Raw genomic sequence first — 26,453 nt, 5'->3', positions numbered from 1 at the left:
TACGCTTTGATCGTTCCCAGGAAGACCAGTAGTAGTTTCCGATGCACATCTGGAGGCAATCTGCAATCTGTGGACTACCAGAGAGTTGATGAAACACAGAAAGTGCATCGGGATTGAATACAACAGTCACCATGCTCACTTTCCTCCATGGGAGTAATGTCTCAAACAGTCTACGATTTTATCGTTCCCTGGAAGACCAGTGGTAGTTTCCGATGCACATCTGGGGCCTTTCTGTAATCTGTGCACTATCAGAGTGTTGATAAAACACCGAAATTGCATCGGGATTGAATACTACAGTCACCATGCACACTTTCCTCCATGGGTGTAATGTCTCTAACAGTCTACGCTTTGATCGTTCCCTGGAAGACCAGTAGTAGTTTCCGATGCACATCTGGTTGCAATCTGTAATCTGTGGACTATCAGAGTGTTGATGAAACACAGAAATTGCATCGGCATTGAATATCACAGTCACCATGCACACTTTCCTCCATCGGAGTAGTGTCTCAAACAGTCTACGCATTGATCGTTGGCAGGAAGACCAGGAGTAGTTTCCGATGCACATATGGAGGCAATCTGTAATCTGTGGACTATCAGAGTGTTGATGAAACACAGAAATTGCATTGGGATTGAACACAACAGTCACCATCCTCACTTTCCTCCATGGGAGTAATGTCTGAAACAGTCTAGGCATTGCTCGTTCCCTGGAAGACCAGTAGTATTTTCCGATGCACATCTGGAGGCAATCTGTAATCTGTGGACCTTCAAAGTGTTGATGAAACACAGAAATTGCATCGGGATTGAATACAACAGTCACCATGCTCACTTTCCTCCATGGGAGTAATGTCTCAAACAGTCTACGATTTGATCGTACCCTGGAAGACCAGTGGTAGTTTCCGATGCACATCTGGAGGCTTTCTGTAATCTGTGCACTATCAGAGTGTTGATACACAGAAATTACATCGGGATTGAATACAACAGTCACCATCCGCACTTTCCTCCATGGGAGTAATGTCTCAAACAGTCTACGCTTTGATCGTTCCCTGGAAGACCAGTAGTAGTTTCGATTCACATCTGGAGGCGTTCTGTAATCTGTGGACCTTCAAAGTGTTATGAAACACAGAAATTGCATCGGGATTTAATACAACAGTCACCATGCGCACCTTCTTCCATGGGAGTAATGTCTCAAACAGTCTACGCTTTGATCGTTCCCTGGAAGACCAGTAGTAGTTTCCGATGCACATCTGGAGGCATTCTGTAATCTGTGGACCTTCAAAGTGTTATGAAACACAGAAATTGCATCGGGATTTAATACAACAGTCACCATGCGCACCTTCTTCCATGGGAGTAATGTCTCAAACAGTCTACGCTTTGATCGTTCCCTGGAAGACCAGTAGTAGTTTCCGATGCACATCTGGTTGCAATCTGTAATCTGTGGACTATCAGAGTGTTGATGAAACACAGAAATTGCATCGCGATTGAACATCACAGTCACCATGCACACTTTCCTCCATGGGAGTAATGTCTCAAACAGTCTACGCATTGATCGTTCCCAGGAAGACCAGTAGTAGTTTCCGATGCACATCTGGAGGCAATCTGTAATCTGTGGACTATCAGAGTGTTGATGAAACACAGAAATTGCATTGGGATTAAACACAACAGTCACCATCCTCAGCTTCCTCCATGGGACTAATGTCTGAAACAGTCTAGGCATTGCTCGTTCCCTGGAAGACCAGTAGTATTTTCCGATGCACATCTGGAGGCATTCTGTACCCTGTGGACCTCCAAAAATTGTTGATGAAACACAGAAATTGCATCGGGAGTGAATACAACAGTCACCATCCGTACTCTCCTCCATGGGAGTAACGTCTGAAACAGTCTATGCTTTGATCGTCCCCTGGAAGACCAGTAGTAGCTTCCGATGCACATCTGGAGGCAATCTGTAATCTGTGGACCCTCAAAGTGTTGATGAAACACAGAAATTGCATCGGGATTGAATACAACAGTCACCATGCTCACTTTCCTCCATGGGAGTAATGTCTCAAACAGTCTACGATTTGATCGTTCCCTGGAAGACCAGTGGTAGTTTCCGATGCACATCTGGAGGCTTTCTGTAATCTGTGCACTATCAGAGTGTTGATACACTGAAATTACATCGGGATTGGATACAACAGTCACCATCCGCACTTTCCTCCATGGGAGTAATGTCTCAAACGGTCTACGCTTTGATCGTTCCCTGGAAGACCAGTAGTAGTTTCGATTCACATCTGGAGGCGTTCTGTAATCTGTGGATATTCAAAGTGTTGATGAAACACAGAAATTGCATCGGGATTGAATACAACAGTCACCATGCGCACTTTCCTCCATTGGAGTAATGTCTCAAACAGTCTACGCTTTGATCGTTCCCTGGAGGACCAGTAGTGGTTTCCGATGCACATGTGGAGACATTCTGTAATCTTTGGACTATCAGAGTGTTGTTGAAACACGTAAATGGCATCGCGATTGAATACAACAGTCACCATGCGCACTTTCCTCCATGTCAGTAATGTCTCAAACAGTCCACGCTTTGATCGTTCCCTGGAAGACCAGTAGAAGATTCCGATGCACATCTGGAGGCATTCTATAATCTGTGGACCTTCAATGTGTTGATGAAGCACATAAATTGCATCGGGATTTAATACAACAGTCACCATGCGCATTTTCCTCCATGGGAGTAATGATTCAACCAGTCTACGCTTTGATCGTTCCCTGGAAGCCCAGTAGTAGTTCCCGATGCACATCTGGTGGCATTATGTAATCTGTGGACTATCACAGTGTTGTTGAAACACAGAAATAGTATCGGGATTGAATACAACAGTAACCATGCGCACTTTCCTCAATGGGTGTAATATCTCAAACAGTCTACGCTTTGATCGTTCCCTGGAAGACCAGTAGTAGTTTCCGATGCACATCTTGAGGCATTCTGTAATCTGTTGACGTTCAAAGTGTTGATGAAACACAGAAATTGCCTCGGGATTGAATACAACAGTCACCATGCGCACTTTCCTCCATTGGTGTAATGTCTCAAACAGTCTACGTTTTGATCGTTCCCTATAAGACCAGTAGTAGTTTCCGATGCACATCTGGGGGCATTCTGTAATGTGTGGACTATCAGAGTTTTGATGAAACACAGAAATTGCATCGGTATTGAATACAACAGTCACCATGCGCACTTTCTGCCATGGGTGTAATGTCTCAAACAGTCTACGCTTTGATCGTTCCCTGGAAGAACAGTAGTAGTTTCCGATGCACATCTGGAGGCATTCTGTAATCTGTGGACCTTGAAAGTGTTGATGAAACACAGAAATTGCATCGGGATTGAATACAACAGTCACAACGCGCACTTTCCTCCATGGGAGTAATGTCTCAAACTGGCATTGATTTGATCGATCCCTTAAGACCAGTAGTAGTTTCCTTTTCACATCTGGAGGCATTCCGTAATCTGTGGTCCATCTGGGTGTTGATGAAACACAGAAATAGCATCGGCTTTGAATACAACAACCACCATGCGCACTTTCCTCCATGGTAGTAATGTCTCAAACAGTCTACGGTTTGATCAATCCCTGGAAGACCAGTAGAAGATTCCGATGCACATATGGAGGCATTCTGTTAGCTGTGGACCTTCAAAGTGTTTATGAAACACAGAATTTGCATCGGGATTGAATACAACAGTCACCATGCGCACTTTCCTCAATGGGAGTAATGTCTGAAACAGTCCACGCTTTGATCGTTCCCTGGAAGGACAGTAGTAGTTTCCGATGCACATCTGGAGGCATTCTGTAATCTGTGGACCTTCAAAGTGTTGATGAAACACAGAAATTGCATCGGGATTGAATACAACAGTCACCATGCGCACTTTCCTCAACGGGAGTAATGTCTCAAACAGTTTACTCTTTGATCGTTCCCTGGAAGACCAGTAGTAGTTTCCAATGCACATCAGGTATCATTCTGTAATCTGTGGACTATCAGAGTGTTGATGAAACACAGTAATTGCATCGGGATTGAATACAACATTCACCAAGCGCACTTTCCTCCACGGGAGTAATGTCTCAAACAGTCTACGCTTTGATCGTTCCTTGGAAGACCAGTAGTAGTTTCCGATGCACATCAGGAGGCATTCTGTAAACTGTGGACTATCATAGTGTTGATGAAACACAGAAATTGCATCGGGATTGAATACAACAGTAACCATCCTCACTTTCCTCCATGGGAGTAATGTCTGAAACAGTCTACGCATTGATCGTTCCCTGGAAGACCAGTAGTAGTTTCCGATGCACATCTGGAGGCATTCTGTACTCTGTGGACCTTCAAAGCGTTGATGAAACACAGAAATTGCATCGGGAGTGAATACAACAGTGACCATCCGCACTTTCCTCCATGTTAGTAACGTCTGAAACTGTCTACGCTTTGATCGTTCCCTGGAAGACCAGTAGTAGCTTCCGATGCACATCTAGAGGCAATCTGTAATCTGTGGACCTTCTAAGTGTTGATGAAACACAGAAATTGCATCGGGAGTGAATACAACAGTGACCATCCGCACTTTCCTCCGTGTGAGTAACGTCTGAAACTGTCTACGCTTTGATCGTTCCCTGGAAGACCAGTAGTAGCTTCCGATGCACATCTAGAGGCAATCTGTAATCTGTGGACCTTCTAAGTGTTGATGAAACACAGAAATTGCATCGGGATTGAATACAACAGTCACCATGTGCACTTTCCTCCATGGGAGTAATGTCACAAACAGTCTACGCATTGATCGTTGCCAGGAAGACCAGTAGTAGTTTCCGATGCACATCTGGAGGCAATCTGTAATCTGTGGACTATCTGAGTGTTGATGAAACACAGAAATTGCATCAGGATTGAGTATCACAGTCACCATGCACACTTTCCTCCATGGGAGTAATGTCTCAAACAGTCTCCGCATTGATCGTTACCAGGAACACCAGTAGCAGTTTCCGATGCACATCTGGAGGCATTCTGTACTCTGTGGACCTTCAAAGTGTTGATGAAACACAGAAATTGCATCGGGAGTGAATACAACAGTCACCATCCGCACTTTCCTCCATGGGAGTAACGTCTGAAACAGTCTACGCTTTGATCGTTCCCTGGAAGACCAGTAGTAGCTTCCGATGCACATCAGGAGGCAATCTGTAATCTGTGGACCTTCAAAGTGTTGATGAAACACAGAAATTGCATCGGGATTGAATACAACACTCACCATGTCCACTTTCCTCCATGGGAGTAATGTCGCAAACGGTCTACGCTTTGATCGTTCCCAGGAAGACCAGTAGTAGTTTCCGATGCACATCTGGAGGCAATCTGCAATCTGTGGACTACCAGAGGGTTGATGAAACGCAGAAAGTGCATCGGGATTGAATACAACAGTCACCATGCTCACTTTCCTCCATGGGAGTAATGTCTCAAACAGTCTACGATTTTATCGTTCCCTGGAAGACCAGTGGTAGTTTCCGATGCACATCTGGGGCCTTTCTGTAATCTGTGCACTATCAGAGTGTTGATAAAACACCGAAATTGCATCGGGATTGAATACAACAGTCACCATGCACACTTTCCTCCATGGGTGTAATGTCTCTAACAGTCTACGCTTTGATCGTTCCCTGGAAGACCAGTAGTAGTTTCCGATGCACATCTGGTTGCAATCTGTAATCTGTGGACTATCAGAGTGTTGATGAAACACAGAAATTGCATCGGCATTGAATATCACAGTCACCATGCACACTTTCCTCCATCGGAGTAGTGTCTCAAACAGTCTACGCATTGATCGTTGGCAGGAAGACCAGGAGTAGTTTCCGATGCACATATGGAGGCAATCTGTAATCTGTGGACTATCAGAGTGTTGATGAAACACAGAAATTGCATTGGGATTGAACACAACAGTCACCATCCTCACTTTCCTCCATGGGAGTAATGTCTGAAACAGTCTAGGCATTGCTCGTTCCCTGGAAGACCAGTAGTATTTTCCGATGCACATCTGGAGGCAATCTGTAATCTGTGGACCTTCAAAGTGTTGATGAAACACAGAAATTGCATCGGGATTGAATACAACAGTCACCATGCTCACTTTCCTCCATGGGAGTAATGTCTCAAACAGTCTACGATTTGATCGTACCCTGGAAGACCAGTGGTAGTTTCCGATGCACATCTGGAGGCTTTCTGTAATCTGTGCACTATCAGAGTGTTGATACACAGAAATTACATCGGGATTGAATACAACAGTCACCATCCGCACTTTCCTCCATGGGAGTAATGTCTCAAACAGTCTACGCTTTGATCGTTCCCTGGAAGACCAGTAGTAGTTTCGATTCACATCTGGAGGCGTTCTGTAATCTGTGGACATTCAAAGTGTTGATGAAACACAGAAATTGCATCGGGATTGAATACAACAGTCACCATGCTCACTTTCCTCCATGGGAGTAATGTCTCAAACAGTCTACGATTTGATCGTTCCCTGGAAGACCAGTGGTAGTTTCCGATGCACATCTGGAGGCAATCTGTAATCTGTGGACTACCAGAGAGTTGATGAAACACAGAAAGTGCATCGGGATTGAATACAACAGTCACCATGCTCACTTTCCTCCATGGGAGTAATGTCTCAAACAGTCTACGATTTGATCGTTCCCTGGAAGACCTGTGGTAGTTACCGATGCACATCTGGAAACGTTCTGTAATCTGTGGACTATCAGAGTGTTGATAAAACACAGAAATTGCATCGGGATTGAATACAACAGTCACCATGCACACATTCCTCCATGGGTGTAATGTCTCTAACAGTCTACGCTTTGATCGTTCCCTGGAAGACCAGTAGAAGATTCCGATGCACATCTGGAGGCATTCTGTAATCTGTGGACCTTCAAAGTGTTATGAAACACAGAAATTGCATCGGGATTTAATACAACAGTCACCATGCGCACCTTCTTCCATGGTAGTAATGTCTCAAACAGTCTACGCTTTGATCGTTCCCTGGAAGACCAGTAGTAGTTTCCGATGCACATCTGGTTGCAATCTGTAATCTGTGGACCTTCAAAGTGTTGATGAAACACAGAAATTGCATCGGGATTGAATACAACAGTCACCATGCTCACTTTCCTCCATGGGAGTAATGTCTCAAACAGTCTACGATTTGATCGTTCCCTGGAAGACCTGTGGTAGTTTCCGATGCACATCTGGAAACTTTCTGTAATCTGTGCACTATCAGAGTGTTGATAAAACACAGAAATTGCATCTGGATTGAATACAACAGTCACCATGCACACATTCCTCCATGGGTGTAATGTCTCTAACAGTCTACGCTTTGATCGTTCCCTGGAAGACCAGTAGAAGATTCCGATGCACATCTGGAGGCATTCTGTAATCTGTGGACCTTCAAAGTGTTATGAAACACAGAAATTGCATCGGGATTTAATACAACAGTCACCATGCGCACCTTCTTCCATGGGAGTAATGTCTCAAACAGTCTACGCTTTGATCGTTCCCTGGAAGACCAGTAGTAGTTTCCGATGCACATCTGGAGGCATTCTGTACTCTGTGGACCTCCAAAAATTGTTGATGAAACACAGAAATTGCATCGGGAGTGAATACAACAGTCACCATCCGTACTCTCCTCCATGGGAGTAACGTCTGAAACAGTCTATGCTTTGATCGTCCCCTGGAAGACCAGTAGTAGCTTCCGATGCACATCTGGTGGCAATCTGTAATCTGTGGACCTTCAAAGTGTTGATGAAACACAGAAATTGCATCGGGATTGAATACAACAGTCACCATGCTCACTTTCCTATATGGGAGTAATGTCTCAAACAGTCTACGATTTGATCGTTCCCTGGAAGACCAGTGGTAGTTTCCGATGCACATCTGGAGGCTTTCTGTAATCTGTGCACTATCAGAGTGTTGATACACTGAAATTACATCGGGATTGGATACAACAGTCACCATCCGCACTTTCCTCCATGGGAGTAATGTCTCAAACAGTCTACGCTTTGATCGTTCCCTGGAAGACCAGTAGTAGTTTCGATTCACATCTGGAGGCGTTCTGTAATCTGTGGATATTCAAATTGTTGATGAAACACAGAAATTGCATCGGGATTGAATACAACAGTCACCATGCGCACTTTCCTCCATTGGAGTAATGTCTCAAACAGTCTACGCTTTGATCGTTCCCTGGAGGACCAGTAGTAGTTTCCGATGCACATGTGGAGACATTCTGTAATCTTTGGACTATCAGAGTGTTGTTGAAACACGTAAATGGCATCGGGATTGAATACAACAGTCACCATGCGCACTTTCCTCCATGTCAGTAATGTCTCAAACAGTCCACGCTTTGATCGTTCCCTGGAAGACCAGTAGAAGATTCCGATGCACATCTGGAGGCATTCTATAATCTGTGGACCTTCAAAGTGTTGATGAAACACATAAATTGCATCGGGATTTAATACAAACGTCACCATGCGCATTTTCCTCCATGGGAGTAATGATTCAAACAGTCTACGCTTTGATCGTTCCCTGGTAGACCAGTAGTAGTTCCCGATGCACATCTGGTGGCATTATGTAATCTGTGGAGTATCACAGTGTTGTTGAAACACAGAAATAGTATCGGGATTGAATACAACAGTAACCATGCGCACTTTCCTCAATGGGTGTAATATCTCAAACAGTCTACGCTTTGATCGTTCCCTGGAAGACCAGTAGTAGTTTCCGATGCACATCTTGAGGCATTCTGTAATCTGTTGACGTTCAAAGTGTTGATGAAACACAGAAATTGCCTCGGGATTGAATACAACAGTCACCATGCGCACTTTCCTCCATTGGTGTAATGTCTCAAACAGTCTACGTTTTGATCGTTCCCTATAAGACCAGTAGTAGTTTCCGATGCACATCTGGGGGCATTCTGTAATGTGTGGACTATCAGAGTTTTGATGAAACACAGAAATTGCATCGGTATTGAATACAACAGTCACCATGCGCACTTTCTGCCATGGGTGTAATGTCTCAAACAGTCTACGCTTTGATCGTTCCCTGGAAGAACAGTAGTAGTTTCCGATGCACATCTGGAGGCATTCTGTAATCTGTGGACCTTGAAAGTGTTGATGAAACACAGAAATTGGATCGGGATTGAATACAACAGTCACAACGCGCACTTTCCTCCATGGGAGTAATGTCTCAAACTGGCATTGATTTGATCGATCCCTTAAGACCAGTAGTAGTTTCCTTTTCACATCTGGAGGCATTCCGTAATCTGTGGTCCACCTGGGTGTTGATGAAACACAGAAATAGCATCGGCTTTGAATACAACAACCACCATGCGCACTTTCCTCCATGGGAGTAATGTCTCAAACAGTCTACGGTTTGATCATTCCCTGGAAGACCAGTAGAAGATTCCGATGCACATATGGAGGCATTCTGCTAGCTGTGGACCTTCAAAGTGTTCATGAAACACAGAATTTGCATCGGGATTGAATACAACAGTCACCATGCGCACTTTCCTCAATGGGAGTAATGTCTGAAACAGTCCACGCTTTGATCGTTCCCTGGAAGAACAGTAGTAGTTTCCGATGCACATCTGGAGGCATTCTGTAATCTGTGGACCTTCAAAGTGTTGATGAAACACAGAAATTGCATCGGGATTGAATACAACAGACACCATGCGCACTTTCCTCAACGGGAGTAATGTCTCAAACAGTTTACTCTTTGATCGTTCCCTGGAAGACCAGTAGTAGTTTCCAATGCACATCAGGTATCATTCTGTAATCTGTGGACTATCAGAGTGTTGATGAAACACAGTAATTGCATCGGGATTGAATACAACATTCACCAAGCGCACTTTCCTCCACGGGAGTAATGTCTCAAACAGTCTACGCTTTGATCGTTCCTTGGAAGACCAGTAGTAGTTTCCGATGAACATCAGGAGGCATTCTGTAAACTGTGGACTATCATAGTTTTGATGAAACACAGAAATTGCATCGGGATTGAATACAACAGTAACCATCCTCACTTTCCTCCATGGGAGTAATGTCTGAAACAGTCTACGCAATGATCGTTCCCTGGAAGACCAGTAGTAGTTTGCGATGCACATCTGGAGGCATTCTGTACTCTGTGGACCTTCAAAGTGTTGATGAAACACAGAAATTGCATCGGGAGTGAATACAACAGTGACCATCCGCACTTTCCTCCATGTTAGTAACGTCTGAAACTGTCTACGCTTTGATCGTTCCCTGGAAGACCAGTAGTAGCTTCCGATGCACATCTAGAGGCAATCTGTAATCTGTGGACCTTCTAAGTGTTGATGAAACACAGAAATTGCATCCGGAGTGAATACAACAGTGACCATCCGCACTTTCCTCCATGTGAGAAACGTCTGAAACTGTCTACGCTTTGATCGTTCCCTGGAAGACCAGTAGTAGCTTCCGATGCACATCTAGAGGCAATCTGTAATCTGTGGACCTTCTAAGTGTTGATGAAACACAGAAATTGCATCGGGATTGAATACAACAGTCACCATGCGCACTTTCCTCCATGGGAGTAATGTCACAAACAGTCTACGCATTGATCGTTGCCAGGAAGACCAGTAGTAGTTTCCGATGCACATCTGGAGGCAATCTGTAATCTGTGGACTATCTGAGTGTTGATGAAACACAGAAATTGAATCAGGATTGAGTATCACAGTCACCATGCACACTTTCCTCCATGGGAGTAATGTCTCAAACAGTCTCCGCATTGATCGTTACCAGTAAGACCAGTAGTAGTTTCCGATGCACATCTGGAGGCAATCTGTAATCTGTGGACTATCAGAGTGTTGATGAAACACAGAAATTGCATCGGGATTGAATACAACTGTCACCATCCTCACTTTCCTCCATGGGAGTATTGTCTGAAACAGACTACGCATTGATCGTTCCCTGGAAGACCAGTAGTAGTTTCCGATGCACATCTGGAGGCATTCTGTACTCTGTGGACCTTCAAAGTGTTGATGAAACACAGAAATTGCATCGGGAGTGAATACAACAGTCACCATCCGCAATTTCCTCCATGGGAGTAACGTCTGAAACAGTCTACGCTTTGATCGTTCCCTGGAAGACCAGTAGTAGCTTCCGATGCACATCTGGAGGCAATCTGTAATCTGTGGACCTTCAAAGTGTTGATGAAACACAGAAATTGCATCGGGATTGAATACAACACTCACCATGTACACTTTCCTCCATGGGAGTAATGTCGCAAACGGTCTACGCTTTGATCGTTCCCAGGAAGACCAGTAGTAGTTTCCGATGCACATCTGGAGGCAATCTGCAATCTGTGAACTACCAGAGAGTTGATGAAACACAGAAAGTGCATCGGGATTGAATACAACAGTCACCATGCTCACTTTCCTCCATGGGAGTAATGTCTCAAACAGTCTACGATTTTATCGTTTCCTGGAAGACCAGTGGTAGTTTCCGATGCACATCTGGGGGCTTTCTGTAATCTGTGCACTGTCAAAGTGTTGATAAAACACCGAAATTGCATCGGGATTGAATACAACAGTCACCATGCACACTTTCCTCCATGGGTGTAATGTCTCTAACAGTCTACGCTTTGATCGTTCCCTGGAAGACCAGTAGAAGATTCCGATGCACATCTGGAGGCATTCTGTAATCTGTGGACCTTCAAAGTGTTATGAAACACAGAAATTGCATCGGGATTTAATACAACAGTCTCCATGCGCACCTTCTTCCATGGGAGTAATGTCTCAAACAGTCTACGTTTTGATCGTTCCCTGGAAGACCAGTAGTAGTTTCCGATGCACATCTGGTTGCAATCTGTAATCTGTGGACTATCAGAGTGTTGATGAAACACAGAAATTGCATCGGGATTGAATATCACAGTCACCATGCACACTTTCCTCCATGGGAGTAATGTCTCAAACAGTCTACGCATTGATCGTTGGCAGGAAGACCAGGAGTAGTTTCCGATGCACATCTGGAGGCAATCTGTAATCTGTGGACTATCAGAGTGTTGATGAAACACAGAAATTGCATTGGGATTGAACACAACAGTCACCATCCTCAATTTCCTCCATGGGAGTAATGTCTGAAACAGTCTAGGCATTGCTCGTTCCCTGGAAGACCAGTAGTATTTTCCGATGTACATCTGGAGGCATTCTGTACTCTGTGGACCTCCAAAAATTGTTGATGAAACACAGAAATTGCATCGGGAGTGAATACAACAGTCACCATCTGTACTCTCCTCCATGGGAGTAACGTCTGAAACAGTCTATGCTTTGATCGTTCCCTGGAAGACCAGTAGTAGCTTCCGATGCACATCTGGAGGCAATCTGTAATCTGTGGACCTTCAAAGTGTTGATGAAACACAGAAATTGCATCGGGATTGAATACAACAGTCACCATGCTCACTTTCCTCCATGGGAGTAATGTCTCAAACAGTCTACGATTTGATCGTTCCCTGGAAGACCAGTGGTAGTTTCCGATGCACATCTGGAGGCTTTCTGTAATCTGTGCACTATCAGAGTGTTGATACACAGAAATTACATCGGGATTGAATACAACAGTCACCATCCGCACTTTCCTCCATGGGAGTAATGTCTCAAACAGTCTACGCTTTGATCGTTCCCTGGAAGACCAGTAGTAGTTTCGATTCACATCTGGAATCGTTCTGTAATCTGTGGACATTCAAAGTGTTGATGAAACACAGAAATTGCATCGGGATTGAATACAACAGTCACCATGCGCACTTTCCTCCATGGGAGTAATGTCTCAAACCGTCTACGCTTTGATCGTTCCCTGGAAGACCAGTAGTAGTTTCCGATGCACATGTGGAGACATTCTGTAATCTTTGGACTATCAGAGTGTTGTTGAAACACGTAAATGGCATCGGGATTGAATACAACAGTCACCATGCGCACTTTCCTCCATGTCAGTAATGTCTCAAACAGTCCACGCTTTGTTCGTTCCCTGGAAGACCAGTAGAAGATTCCGATGCAAATCTGGAGGCATTCTATAATCTGTGGACCTTCAAAGTGTTTATGAAACACATAAATTGCTCGGGATTTAATACAACAGTCACCATGCGCACTTTCCTCCATGGGAGTAATGACTCAAACAGTCTACGCTTTGATCGTTCCCTGGAAGACCAGTAGTAGTTCCCGAGGCACATCTGGTGGCATTATGTAATCTGTGGACTATCGCAGTGTTGTTGAAACACAGAAATAGTATCGGGATTGAATACAACAGTAACCATGCGCACTTCCCTCAATGGGTGTAATATCTCAAACAGCCTACGCTTTGATCTTCCCTGGAAGACCAGTAGTAGTTTCCGATGCACATCTTGAGGCATTCTGTAATCTGTTGACGTTCAAAGTGTTGATGAAACACACAAATTGCCTCGGGATTGAATACAACAGTCACCATGCGCACTTTCCTCCATTGGTGTAATGTCTCAAACAGTCTACGATTTGATCGTTCCCTATAAGACAAGTAGTAGTTTCCGATGCACATCTTGGGGCATTCTGTAATGTGTGGACTATCAGAGTTTTGATGAAACACAGAAATTGCATCGGTATTGAATACAACAGTCACCATGCGCAGTTTCTGCCATGGGTGTAATGTCTCAAACAGTCTACGCTTTGATCGTTCCCTGGAAGAACAGTAGTAGTTTCCGATGCACATCTGGAGGCATTCTGTAATCTGTGGACCTTGAAAGTGTTGATGAAACACAGAAATTGCATCGGGATTGAATACAACAGTCACAACGCGCACTTTCCTCCATGGGAGTAATGTCTCAAACTGGCATTGATTTGATCGATCCCTCAAGACCAGTAGTAGTTTCCTTTTCACATCTGGAGGCATTCCGTAATCTGTGGTCCATCTGGGTGTTGATGAAACACAGAAATAGCATCGGCTTTGAATACAACAACCACCATGCGCACTTTCCACCATGGGAGTAATGTCTCAAACAGTCTACGGTTTGATCGTTCCCTGGAAGACCAGTAGAAGATTCCGATGCACATATGGTGCCATTCTGTTAGCTGTGGACCTTCAAAGTGTTCATGAAACACAGAATTTGCATCTGGATTGAATACAACAGTCACCATGCGCACTTTCCTCAATGGGAGTAATGTCTGAAACAGTCCACGCTTTGATCGTTCCCTGGAAGAACAGTAGTAGTTTCCGATGCACATCTGGAGGAATTCTGTAATCTGTGGACATTCAAAGTGTTGATGAAACACAGAAATTGCATCGGGATTGAATACAACAGTCACCATCCGCACTTTCCTCCATGGGAGTAATGTCTCAAACAGTCTACGCTTTGATCGTTCCCTGGAAGACCAGTAGTAGTTTCGATTCACATCTGGAATCGTTCTGTAATCTGTGGACATTCAAAGTGTTGATGAAACACAGAAATTGCATCGGGATTGAATACAACAGTCACCATGCGCACTTTCCTCCATGGGAGTATGTCTCAAACCGTCTACGCTTTGATCGTTCCCTGGAAGACCAGTAGTAGTTTCCGATGCACATGTGGAGACATTCTGTAATCTTTGGACTATCAGAGTGTTGTTGAAACACGTAAATGGCATCGGGATTGAATACAACAGTCACCATGCGCACTTTCCTCCATGTCAGTAATGTCTCAAACAGTCCACGCTTTGTTCGTTCCCTGGAAGACCAGTAGAAGATTCCGATGCAAATCTGGAGGCATTCTATAATCTGTGGACCTTCAAAGTGTTTATGAAACACATAAATTGCATCGGGATTTAATACAACAGTCACCATGCGCACTTTCCTCCATGGGAGTAATGACTCAAACAGTCTACGCTTTGATCGTTCCCTGGAAGACCAGTAGTAGTTCCCGAGGCACATCTGGTGGCATTATGTAATCTGTGGACTATCGCAGTGTTGTTGAAACACAGAAATAGTATCGGGATTGAATACAACAGTAACCATGCGCACTTCCCTCAATGGGTGTAATATCTCAAACAGCCTACGCTTTGATCTTCCCTGGAAGACCAGTAGTAGTTTCCGATGCACATCTTGAGGCATTCTGTATTCTGTTGACGTTCAAAGTGTTGATGAAACACACAAATTGCCTCGGGATTGAATACAACAGTCACCATGCGCACTTTCCTCCATTGGTGTAATGTCTCAAACAGTCTACGATTTGATCGTTCCCTATAAGACAAGTAGTAGTTTCCGATGCACATCTTGGGGCATTCTGTAATGTGTGGACTATCAGAGTTTTGATGAAACACAGAAATTGCATCGGTATTGAATACAACAGTCACCATGCGCAGTTTCTGCCATGGGTGTAATGTCTCAAACAGTCTACGCTTTGATCGTTCCCTGGAAGAACAGTAGTAGTTTCCGATGCACATCTGGAGGCATTCTGTAATCTGTGGACCTTGAAAGTGTTGATGACACACAGAAATTGCATCGGGATTGAATACAACAGTCACAACGCGCACTTTCCTCCATGGGAGTAATGTCTCAAACTGGCATTGATTTGATCGATCCCTCAAGACCAGTAGTAGTTTCCTTTTCACATCTGGAGGCATTCCGTAATCTGTGGTCCATCTGGGTGTTGATGAAACACAGAAATAGCATCGGCTTTGAATACAACAACCACCATGCGCACTTTCCACCATGGGAGTAATGTCTCAAACAGTCTACGGTTTGATCGTTCCCTGGAAGACCAGTAGAAGATTCCGATGCACATATGGTGCCATTCTGTTAGCTGTGGACCTTCAAAGTGTTCATGAAACACAGAATTTGCATCTGGATTGAATACAACAGTCACCATGCGCACTTTCCTCAATGGGAGTAATGTCTGAAACAGTCCACGCTTTGATCGTTCCCTGGAAGAACAGTAGTAGTTTCCGATGCACATCTGGAGGAATTCTGTAATCTGTGGACATTCAAAGTGTTGATGAAACACAGAAATTGCATCGGGATTGAATACAACTGTCACCATGCGCACTTTCCTCAACGGGAGTAATGTCTCAAACAGTTTACGCTTTGATCGTTCCCGGGAAAACCAGTAGTAGTTTCCGATGCACATCTGGAGCCAATCTGTAATCTGTGGACTATCATAGTGTTGATGAAACACAGAAATTGCATCGGGATTGTATACAACAGTAACCATCCTCACTTTTCTCCATGGGAGTAATGTCTGAAACAGTCTACGCAATGATCGTTTCCTGGAAGACCAGTAGTAGTTTCCGATGCACATCTGGAGGAATTCAATACTCTGTGAACCTTCAAAGTGTTGATGAAACACAGAAATTGCATCGGGAGTGAATACAACAGTGACCATCCGCACTTTCCTCCATGTGAGTAACGTCTGAAACTGTCTACGCTTTGATCGTTCCCTGGAAGACCAGTAGTAGCTTCCGATGCACATCTAGAGGCAATCTGTAATCTGTGGACCTTCTAAGTGTTGATGAAACACAGAAATTGCATCGGGATTGAATACAACAGTCACCATGCGCACTTTCCTCCATGGGAGTAATGTCACAAACAGTCTACGCATTGATCGTTGCCAGGAAGACCAGTAGTAGTTTCCGATGCACATCTGGAGGCAATCTGTAATCTGTGGACTATCTGAGTGTTGATGAAACACAGAAAATGCATCGGGATTGAGTATCACAGTCACCATGCACAATTTCCTCCATGGGAGTAATGTCTCAAACAGTCTCCGCATTGATCGTTACCAGTAAGACCAGTAGTAGATTCCGATGCACATCTGGAGGCAATCTGTAGTCTGTGGACTATCAGAGTGTTGATGAAACACAGAAATTGCATCGGGATTGAATACAACAGTCACCATCCTCACTTTCCTCCATGGGAGTAATGTCTGAAACAGTCTACGCATTGATCGTTCCCTGGAAGACCAGTAGTAGTTTCCGATGCACATCTGGAGGCTTTCTGTACTCTGTGGACCTTCAAAGTGTTGAAGAAACACAGAAATTGCATCGGGAGTGAATACAACAGTCACCATCCGCACTTTCCTCCATGGGAGTAACGTCTGAAACAGTCTACGCTTTGATCGTTCCCTGGAAGACCAGTAGTAGCTTCCGATGCACATCTGGAGGCAATCTGTAATCGGTGGACCTTCAAAGTGTTGATGAAACACAGAAATTGCATCGGGATTGAATACAACACTCACCATGTACACTTTCCTCCATGGGAGTAATGTCGCAAACGGTCTACGCTTTGCTCGTTCCCAGGAAGACCAGTAGTAGTTTCCGATGCACATCTGGAGGCAATCTGTAATCTGTGGACTACCAGAGAGTTGATGAAACACAGAAAGTGCATCGGGATTGAATACAACAGTCACCATGCTCACTTTCCTCCATGGGAGTAATGTCTCAAACAGTCTACGATTTTATCGTTCCCTGGAAGACCAGTGGTAGTTTCCGATGCACATCTGGAGGCTTTCTGTAATCTGTGCACTATCAGAGAGTTGATAAAACACAGAAATTGCATCGGGATTGAATACAACAGTCACCATGCACACTTTCCTCCATGGGTGTAATGTCTCTAACAGTCTACGCTTTGATCGTTCCCTGGAAGACCAGTAGAAGATTCCGATGCACATCTGGAGGCATTCTGTAATCTGTGGACCTTCAAAGTGTTATGAAACACAGAAATTGCATCGGGATTTAATACAACAGTCACCATGCGCACCTTCTACCATGGGAGTAATGTCTCAAAAAGTCTACGCTTTGAACGTTCCCTGGAAGACCAGTAGTTGTTTCCGATGCACATCTGGTTGCAATCTGTAATCTGTGGACTATCAGAGTGTTGATGAAACACAGAAATTGCACCGGGATTGAATATCACAGTCACCATGCACACTTTCCTCCATGGGAGTAATGTCTCAAACAGTTTACTCTTTGATCGTTCCCTGGAAGACCAGTAGTAGTTTCCAATGCACATCAGGTATCATTCTGTAATCTGTGGACTATGAGAGTGTTGATGAAACACAGTAATTGCATCGGGATTGAATACAACATTCACCATGCGCACTTTCCTCCACGGGAGTAATTCTCAACCAGTCTACGCTTTGATCAATCCTTGGAAGACCAGTAGTAGTTTCCGATGCACATCAGGATGCATTCTGTAAACTGTGGACTATCAGAGTGTTGATGAAACACAGAAATTGCATCAGGATTGATTATCACAGTCAGCGTGCACACTTTAATCCATGGGAGTAATGTCTCAAACAGTCTCCGCATTGATCGTTCCCGGAAAAACCAGTAGTACTTTCCGATGCACATCTGGAGCCAATCTGTAATCTGTGGACTATCATAGTGTTGATGAAACACAGAAATTGCATCGGGATTGAATACAACAGTAACCATCCTCACTTTCCTCCATGGGAGTAATGTCTGAAACAGTCTACGCAATGATCGTTCCCTGGAAGACCAGTAATAGTTTCCGATGCACATCTGGAGGCATTCTGTACTCTGTTGACCTTCAAAGTGTTGATGAAACATAGAAATTGCATCGGGAGTGAATACAACAGTCACCATCCGCACTTTTCTCCATGGGAGTAACGTCTGAAACAGTCTACGCTTTGATCGTTCCCTGGAAGACCAGTAGTAGTTTCCGATGCACATCTGGAGGAATTCTGTACTCTGTGGACCTTCAAAGTGTTGATGAAACACAGAAATTGCATCGGGAGTGAATACAACAGTGACCATCCGCACTTTCCTCCATGTGAGTAACGTCTGAAACTGTCTACGCTTTGATCGTTCCCTGGAAGACCAGTAGTAGCTTCCGATGCACATCTAGAGGCAATCTGTAATCTGTGGACCTTCAAAGTGTTATGAAACACAGAAATTGCATCGGGATTTAATACAACAGTCACCATGCGCACCTTCTACCATGGGAGTAATGTCTCAAAAAGTCTACGCATTGATCGTTCCCTGGAAGACCAGTAGTAGTTTCCGATGCACATCTGGTTGCAATCTGTAATCTGTGGACTATCAGAGTGTTGATGAAACACAGAAATTGCACCGGGATTGAATATCACAGTCACCATGCACACTTTCCTCCATGGGAGTAATGTCTCAAACAGTTTACTCTTTGATCGTTCCCTGGAAGACCTGTAGTAGTTTCCAATGCACATCAGGTATCATTCTGTAATCTGTGGACTATGAGAGTGTTGATGAAACACAGTAATTGCATCGGGATTGAATACAACATTCACCATGTGCACTTTCCTCCACGGGAGTAATTCTCAAACAGTGTACGCTTTGATCAATCCTTGGAAGACCAGTAGTAGTTTCCGATGCACATCAGGATGCATTCTGTAAACTGTGGACTATCAGAGTGTTGATGAAACACAGAAATTGCATCAGGATTGATTATCACAGTCACCGTGCACACTTTAATCCATGGGAGTAATGTCTCAAACAGTCTCCGCATTGATCGTTCCCGGGAAAACCAGTAGTACTTTCCGATGCACATCTGGAGCCAATCTGTAATCTGTGGACTATCATAGTGTTGATGAAACACAGAAATTGCATCGGGATTGAATACAACAGTAACCATCCTCACTTTCCTCCATGGGAGTAATGTCTGAAACAATCTACGCAATGATCGTTCCCTGGAAGACCAGTAATAGTTTCCGATGCACATCTGGAGGCATTCTGTACTCTGTTGACCTTCAAAGTGTTGATGAAACATAGAAATTGCATCGGGAGTGAATACAACAGTCACCATCCGCACTTTTCTCCATGGGAGTAACGTCTGAAACAGTCTACGCTTTGATCGTTCCCTGGAAGACCAGTAGTAGTTTCCGATGCACATCTGGAGGAATTCTGTACTCTGTGGACCTTCAAAGTGTTGATGAAACACAGAAATTGCATCGGGAGTGAATACAACAGTGACCATCCGCACTTTCCTCCATGTGAGTAACGTCTGAAACTGTCTACGCTTTGATCGATCCCTGGAAGACCAGTAGTAGCTTCCGATGAACATCTAGAGGCAATCTGTAATCTGTGGACCTTCTAAGTGTTGATGAAACACAGAAACTGCATCGGGATTGAATACAACAGTCACCATGCGCACTTTCCTCCATGGGAGTAATGTCACAAACAGTCTACGCATTGATAGTTGCCAGGAAGACCAGTAGTAGTTTCCGATGCACATCTGGAGGCAATCTGTAATCTGTGGACTATCCGAGTGTTGATGAAACACAGAAATTGCATCGGAATTGAGTATCACAGTCACCATGCACAATTTCCTCCATGGGAGTAATGTCTCAAACAGTCTCCGCATTGATCGTTACCAGTAAGACCAGTAGTAGTTTCCGATGCACATCTGGAGGCAATCTGTAATCTGTGGACTATCAGAGTGTTGATGAAACACAGAAATTGCATCGGGATTGAATACAACAGTCACCATCCTCACTTTCCTCCATGGGAGTAATGTCTGAAACAGTCTACGCATTGATCGTTCCCTGGAAGACCAGTAGTAGTTTCCGATGCACATCTGGAGGCATTCTGTACACTGTGGACCTTCAAAGTGTTGATGAAACACAGAAATTGCATCGGGATTGAATACAACAGTCACCATCCTCACTTTCCTCCATGGGAGTAATGTCTGAAACAGTCTACGCTTTGATCGTTCAATGGAAGACCAGTAGTAGCTTCCGATGCACTTCTGGAGGCATTCTGTAGTCTGTGGACCTTCAAAGTGTTGATGAAACACCGAAATTGCATCGGGATTGAATACAACACTCACCATGTACACTTTCCTCCATGGGAGTAATGTCGCAAACGGTCTACGCTTTGATCGTTCCCAGGAAGACCAGTAGTAGTTTCCGATGCACATCTGGAGGCAATCTGTAATCTGAGGACTACCAGAGAGTTGATGAAACACAGAAAGTGCATCGGGATTGAATACAACAGTCACCATGCTCACTTTCCTCCATGTGAGTAATGTCTCAAACAGTCTACGATTTGATCGTTCCCTGGAAGACCAGTGGTAGTTTCCGATGCACATCTGGAGGCTTTCTGTAATCTGTGCACTATCAGAGTGTTGATAAAACACAGAAATTGCATTGGGATTGAATACAACAGTCACCATGCACACTTTCCTCCATTGGTGTAATGTCTCTAACAGTCTACGCTTTGATCGTTCCCTGGAAGACCAGTAGAAGATTCCAATGCACATCTGGAGGCATTCTGTAATCTGTGGACCTTCAAAGTGTTATGAAACACAGAAATTGCATCGGGATTTAATACAACAGTCACCATGCGCACCTTCTTCCATGGGAGTAATGTCTCAAACAGTCTACGCTTTGATCGTTCCCTGGAAGACCAGTAGTAGTTTCCGATGCACATCTGGTTGCAATCTGTAATCTGTGGACTATCAGAGTGTTGATGAAACACAGAAATTGCATCGGGATTGAATATCACAGTCACCATGCACACTTTCCTCCATGGGAGTAATGTCTCAAACAGTCTACGCATTGATCGTTCCCACGAAGACCAGTAGTAGTTTCCGATGCACATCTGGAGGCAATCTGTAATCTGTGGACTATCAGAGTGTTGATGAAACACAGAAATTGCATTGGGATTGAACACAACAGTCACCATCCTCACTTTCCTCCATGGGAGTAATGTCTGAAACAGTCTAGGCATTGCTCGTTCCCTGGAAGACCTGTAGTATTTTCCAATGCACATCTGGAGGCATTCTGTACTCTGTGGACCTCCAAAAATTGTTGATGAAACACAGAAATTGCATCGGGAGTGAATACAACAGTCACCATCCGTACTCTCCTCCATGGGAGTAATGTCTCAAACAGTCTACGCTTTGATCGTTCCCAGGAAGACCAGTAGTAGTTTCTGATGCATATCTGGAGGCAATCTGTAAACTGTGGAATACCAGAGTGTTGATGAAACACAGAAATTGCATTGGGATTGAATACAACAGTCACCATGCTCACTTTTCTCCATGGGAGTAATGTCTCAAATAGTCTACGCTTTGATCGTTCCCTGGAAGACCAGTAGTTGTTCCCGATGCACATCTGGTGGCATTATGTAATCTGTGGACTATCAGAGTGTTCTTGAAACACATAAATTGCATCGGGATTAAATACAACAGTCACCATGCGCACTTTCCTCCATTTGAGTAATGTCTCAAACAGTCTACGCTTTGATCGTTCCCTGGAAGACCAGTAGTAGTTTCCGATGCACATCTGGAAGCATTCTGTAATTTGTGGAGTATCAGAGTGTTGATGAAACACAGAAATTGCATCGGGATTGAAATCAACAGTCACCATGCGCACTTTCCTCCATGGGAGTAATGTCTCAAACAGTTTACGTTTTCATCGCTCCCTCTAAGACCAGTAGTAGTTTCCGATTCACATCTGGAGGCATTATGTAATCTGTGGACTATCAGAGTGTTGATGAACACAGAAATTGCATCGGGATTGAATACAATAATCACCATGCACACTTTCCTCCATGGGACTAATATCTCAAACAGTCTATTCTTTGATCGTTCCCTGGAAGACCAATAGTAGCTTCCGATGCACATCTGGAGGCATACTGTAATCTGTGGTCCTTCAAAGTGTTGATGAAACACAGATATTGAATCGGGCTTGAATACAACAGTCACCATGCGCACTTTCCTCCATGGGAGTAATGTCTCAAACAGTCTACGCTTTGATCGTTCCCTGAAGACCAGTAGTAATTTCCGATGCACGTCTGGAATCATTCTGTAATCTGTGGATTATCCGAGTGTTAATGAAACACAGAAATTGCATCGGGAGTGAATACAACAGTCACCATCCGTACTCTCCTCCATGGGAGTAACGTCTCAAACAGTCTACGCTTTGATCGTTCCCAGGAAGACCAGTAGTAGTTTCTGATGCATATCTGGAGGCAATCTGTAATCTGTGGAATACCAGAGAGTTGATGAAACACAGGAATTGCATCGGGATTGAATACAACAGTCACCATGCGCACTTTCCTCCATGGGAGTAATGTCTCAAACAGTCTACGCTTTGATCGTTCCCTGGAAGACCAGTAGTAGTTTCCGATGCCCATCTGGAGGCATTGTGTAATCTGTGGACTATCAGAGTGTTCTTGAAACACACAAATTGCATCGGGATTTAATACAACAGTCACCATGCGCACTTTCCTCCATGGGAGTAATGACTCAAACAGTCTACGCTTTGATCGTTCCCTGGAAGACCAGTACTTGTTCCCGATGCACATCTGGAGGCATTATGTAATCTGTGGACTTTCACAGTGTTGTTGAAACACAGAAATAGTATCGGGATTGAATACAACAGTAACCATGCGCACTTTCCTGAATGGGTGTAATATCTCAAACAGTCTACGCTTTGATCGTTCCCTGGAAGACCAGTAGTAGTTTACGATGTACATCTTGAGGCATTCTGTAATCTGTTGACGTTCAAAGTTTTGATGAAACACAGAAATTGCCTCGGGATTGAATACAACAGTCACCATGCGCACTTTCCTCCATGGGTGTAATGTCTCAAACAGTCTACGCTTTGATCGTTCCCTATAAGCCCAGTAGTAGTTTCCGATGCACATCTGGGGGCATTCTGTATAGTGTGGACTATCAGAGTGTTGATGAAACACAGAAATTGCATCGGTATTGAATACAACAGTCACCATGCGCACTTTCCTCCATGGGAGTAATGTCTCAAACAGTCTACGCTTTGATCGTTCCCTGGAAGACCAGTAGTAGTTTCCGATGCCCATCTGGAGGCATTGTGTAATCTGTGGACTATCAGAGTGTTCTTGAAACACACAAATTGCATCGGGATTTAATACAACAGTCACCATGCGCACTTTCCTCCATGGGAGTAATGACTCAAACAGTCTACGCTTTGATCGTTCCCTGGAAGACCAGTACTTGTTCCCGATGCACATCTGGAGGCATTATGTAATCTGTGGACTTTCACAGTGTTGTTGAAACACAGAAATAGTATCGGGATTGAATACAACAGTAACCATGCGCACTTTCCTGAATGGGTGTAATATCTCAAACAGTCTACGCTTTGATCGTTCCCTGGAAGACCAGTAGTAGTTTACGATGTACATCTTGAGGCATTCTGTAATTTGTTGACGTTCAAAGTTTTGATGAAACACAGAAATTGCCTCGGGATTGAATACAACAGTCACCATGCGCACTTTCCTCCATGGGTGTAATGTCTCAAACAGTCCACGCTTTGATCGTTCCCTATAAGCCCAGTAGTAGTTTCCGATGCACATCTGGGGGCATTCTGTATAGTGTGGACTATCAGAGTGTTGATGAAACACAGAAATTGCATCGGTATTGAATACAACAGTCACCATGCGCACTTTCCTCCATGGGAGTAATGTCTCAAACTGTCATCGATTTGATCGTCCCTGAAGACCAGTAGTAGTTTCCATTGCACATCTGGAAGCATTCTGTAATCTGTGGACTATCAGATTGTTAAAGAAACACAGAAATTGCATCGGGATTGAATACAACAGTCACCATGCGCACTTTCCTCCATGGGAGTAATGTCTCAAACAGTCTACGCTTTGATCGTTCCCTGGAAGACCAGTAGTTGTTTTCGATGCACATCTGGTGGCATTCTGTAATCTGTGGACTATCAGAATGTTGTTGAAGCACAGAAATTGCATCGGGATTGAATACAACAGTAACCATGCGCCCTTTGTTTCATGGGTGTAATATCTCAAACAGTCTACGCTTTGATCGTTCCCTGGAAGACCAGTAGTAGTTTCCGATGCACATCTTGAGGCATTCTGTAATCTGTGGACCTTCAAAGTGTTGATGAAGCACAGAAATTGCATCGGGATTTAATACAACAGGCGCCATGCGAACATTTCTCCATTGGAGTAATGTCTAAACTTTCATCGCTTTGATCGTTCCCTGAAGAGCAGTAGTAATTCCCGATGCACATCTGGAGGCATTCTGTAATCTGTGGACTATCAGAGTGTTGATGAAACACAGAAATTGCATCGGGATTGAATACAACAGTCACCATGCGCACTTTCCTCCATGGGAGTAATGTCTCAAACAGTCTCCGCATTGATCGTTACCAGTAAGACCAGTAGTAGTTTCCGATGCACATCTGGAGGCAATCTGTAATCTGTGGACTATCAGAGTGTTGATGAAACACAGAAATTGCATCGGGATTGAATACAACAGTCACCATCCTCACTTTCCTCCATGGGAGTAATGTCTGAAACAGTCTACGCATTGATCGTTCCCTGGAAGACCAGTAGTAGTTTCCGATGCACATCTGGAGGCATTCTGTACTCTGTGGACCTTCAAAGTGTTGATGAAACACAGAAATTGCATCGGGAGTGAATACAACAGTCACCATCCGCACTTTCCTCCATGGGAGTAACGTCTGAAACAGTCTACGCTTTGATCGTTCCCTGGAAGACCAGTAGTAGCTTCCGATGCACATCTGGAGGCAATCTGTAGTCTGTGGACCTTCAAAGTGTTGATGAAACACAGAAATTGCATCGGGATTGAATACAACACTCACCATGTACACTTTCCTCCATGGGAGTAATGTCGCAAACGGTCTACGCTTTGATCGTTCCCAGGAAGACCAGTAGTAGTTTCCGATGCACATCTGGAGGCAATCTGTAATCTGTGGACTACCAGAGAGTTGATGAAACACAGAAAGTGCATCGGGATTGAATACAACAGTCACCATGCTCACTTCCCTCCATGGGAGTAATGTCTCAAACAGTCTACGATTTGACCGTTCCCTGGAAGACCAGTGGTAGTTTCCGATGCACATCTGGAGGCTTTCTGTAATCTGTGCACTATCAGAGTGTTGATAAAACACAGAAATTGCATCGGGATTGAATACAACAGTCACCATGCACACTTTCCTCCATTGGTGTAATGTCTCTAACAGTCTACGCTTTGATCGTTCCCTGGAAGACCAGTAGAAGATTCCAATGCACATGTGGAGGCATTCTGTAATCTGTGGACCTTCAAAGTGTTATGAAACACAGAAATTGCATCGGGATTTAATACAACAGTCACCATGCGCACCTTCTTCCATGGGAGTAATGTCTCAAACAGTCTACGCTTTGATCGTTCCCTGGAAGACCAGTAGTAGTTTCCGATGCACATCTGGTTGCAATCTGTAATCTGTGGACTATCAGAGTGTTGATGAAACACAGAAATTGCATCGGGATTGAATATCACAGTAACCATGCACACTTTCCTCCATGGGAGTAATGTCTCAAACAGTCTACGCATTGATCGTTCCCAGGAAGACCAGTAGTAGTTTCCGATGCACATCTGGAGGCAATCTGTAATCTGTGGACTATCAGAGTGTTGATGAAACACAGAAATTGCATTGGGATTGAACACAACAGTCACCATCCTCACTTTCCTCCATGGGAGTAA

Source organism: Schistocerca gregaria, chromosome 10 (assembly GCF_023897955.1).
Source record: "Schistocerca gregaria isolate iqSchGreg1 chromosome 10, iqSchGreg1.2, whole genome shotgun sequence".
NCBI lineage: Eukaryota > Metazoa > Arthropoda > Insecta > Orthoptera > Acrididae > Schistocerca > Schistocerca gregaria.
Note: the sequence above shows the minus strand (reverse complement) of the source record.